We start from the raw sequence: 2,500 nt of genomic DNA, 5'->3' as shown, positions 1-2,500 counted from the left end.
TATGTGGTATATGGTGCGTGTGTGCGCACGTGCGTGTTTTTCGTACGGACGAACATGCATACGTACATACATGTTTTGTGTGTGTGTGTGTGTGTGCGCCGGCGCTCGTGCTTGTTGTAAATGTGTTTGTGTGTGTGCGTGTATGTGTGTATAGAGAGAAAGACGTAGAGAAAGTGAATGAGAGAGAGAGAGGGAGAGAGAGAGAGAGAGACAGACAGACAGACAGAGAAAAGGAGAGTGACCCCCCCCCCCACCCCCACCCCCCCTACGAACTGTATTGTTTAGAAACTTGTAAGCGTAAAGTTAGTATCAAGCAGCATGATGCTGAAACACGTGGTGGTTAATTACGAAGAAACCAGATAAAAAAGCAAAACAAAAAACAATAGGGCAAATTATGGGGTACCAGGCTTGTATGACAGCTACAATAGCATTTGAGGTGTGGTCATTCTGTGTGTGTGTGTGTGTGTGTGTGTGTGTGTGTGTGTGTGTGTGTGTGTGTGTGTGTAGTAGTAGTAGTAGTAGTAGTAGTAGTAGCAGTAGTAGTAGTAGTACACCCGTGTGTGTCTGTGACTGTGTCTCTGTGTGTGGTCATTCTGTGTGTGTGTGTGTGTGTGTGTGTGTGTGTGTGTGTGTGTGTGTTTCGTGCATTCGGCCCTGGTCCTACTTAGGGACAAAAACGAAAGAAAAGAAGAGACAGAGAGAGGTATATAGGTATATAGAGACAAAGACAGAGACAGAGACAGAGAGAGAGAGAGAGAGAGAGAGATGAAAACACATGCATACCTGCAACAGAAGATAGAGAGACAGAGACAGAGAGAGAGAGAGAGAGAGATGAAAACACATGCATACCTGCAACAGAAGATAGAGAGACAGAGAGAGAGGGAGAGGGAGAGAGAGAGAGAGAGAGAGAGAGAGAGAGAGAGAGAGAGAGAGATGAAAACACATGCATACCTGCAACAGAAGAGAGAGAGAGAGAGAGAGAGAGAGAGAGAGAGAGACTTAGCCAAAAAATAATCTTGAACAACTTCTGACGCCAACGCCGCTGCTTGCAGAATGCTTCTTAGATTATATATATACGTCCCCAGTGAACTTTCTCTTCCGGAGGTTTGGTGGTGGCTTTTACAACTTCACTGCCTTGCTTGTGGAGTCTGCAGTGTGCTGGGTTCCTTTCCGCTCTGGAAGATCCAAGTGTTAGAGGAGGCCGAGAAAGGGAAGACAGGGATAGACAGAGGAAGAGAGGGAGAGAGGAAGAGATGGAGAGACGGGTTGAAAACTAGGGACTAAAAGGGATTTTTAAGAAGAAGAAAAAAACATAAGCCCTCTGTGTACCCTGCTCCCGTCACAGTTTGAAGTCTCTGCCGCGGTTTTTGTTAAAAGTACACACTTCCGCAGTACTAATCAGTTTTATGTGTGTGTGTGTGGGTGTGGGTGTGGGTGTTGGTGTTTTTTTTTTTTTTTCCACCCTGCTAATTCAGTTGGGTGTTTTTTTGTGAAAGTTGGAGGTACTTTTTTCACGGTCGGCTGTGAATGGAAAACTGTTGTAAACGACGGTAAGTTCAGGTGGTGAAGAACTTTTTAAAAATTTTTTATATTGCAGTGTGTGCGCGTTTTGTTTTGTTTATATATATATGTATATATATATATATTCATTTGGATGTTTGTTTAGAGGGTCATTTTGAAAAACGCAAACGTTGATTGTTTCATGTAAAGCAAAAGAAATGTTAAAAGGTTTAATGCTTGACAGAAAAAAAACTGACGCAGACTCACATACCAGGTAGATTCGGAGACAAAAACGACGTAGACACACATGAGTTTGCCAATTAAGTTATTAATCAGTATTTGTTAGCTTTGTGAAGCCATACATTGAAAACCACACTCATTGCTTGACAGTGAAAGTAATGGTTTGATTGATTTGTGAAGTCCTCCCATCCAAGCTAAAGCTGTTTATAGACTGCTATTGATGACATGAAACGGCTAGGCCAGTCATGGGCATGCAGAGTGTAATTGATTATTTCGTTTGATGAAAATTATTGATAATCAATCATCTCCCCCCTGCCCCCCCCCCCCCCCCCCCCCCCCCCCCCCCCCCCCGCCCCCCCCCCGGTCCCCCCTCCTCCCCCAGAAAAAAAAATCATAATAAACCGTCATCCACTGAGTAAGTCATAATCACGCTACCTGTCAGTGTTGCCAGACATTTTACGACATCATTCGTCAAAGCCATGGCTGTCCAGAATGCTGATGATGTTGCTCATTTTAGGACGTCTCGCCCATGGGGTCCGCTGAGAATTCCTAGGCGAATAAAAAAAATCTAAGTGTAGTCAGGAGGAAAATGCTGTCCAGCCCAATTCATAGTGTATTGATTGGATATGGATACTTATATAGCACCTATCCCTCGGTCGGAGACCAAGCTCTGAGCGCTTTACAAACTCGGAAGCACTTGCACAACAGGCTGCCTACCTGGGTAGAGGGGACTGACGGTTGCCATTAGGCGCTCATCATT

At 44.5% G+C, this 2,500-nt stretch overlaps 1 protein-coding gene across 2 annotated transcripts in view; it reads left to right on the top strand.

The window, feature by feature from the left end:
- The window catches only part of LOC143296395 (papilin-like), a 483,755-nt gene that overhangs the window by 62,117 nt on the left and 419,138 nt on the right, over positions 1-2,500 (top strand). The window contains exon 1 of one of the 2 annotated variants that reach the window (XM_076608288.1): positions 1,125-1,550. The exons of the other annotated variant lie outside the window; for it this stretch is intronic. The gene's annotated coding sequence lies outside the window, so the exon portion shown is untranslated. Of the gene's footprint in view, positions 1-1,124; positions 1,551-2,500 lie in introns of those variants that run through there. 2 annotated transcript variants of the gene reach the window in all.

This window comes from Babylonia areolata, chromosome 21 (assembly GCF_041734735.1).
Source record: "Babylonia areolata isolate BAREFJ2019XMU chromosome 21, ASM4173473v1, whole genome shotgun sequence".
Lineage (NCBI taxonomy): Eukaryota > Metazoa > Mollusca > Gastropoda > Neogastropoda > Buccinidae > Babylonia > Babylonia areolata.
This window is presented reverse-complemented; position numbering and strand designations above follow the sequence as displayed.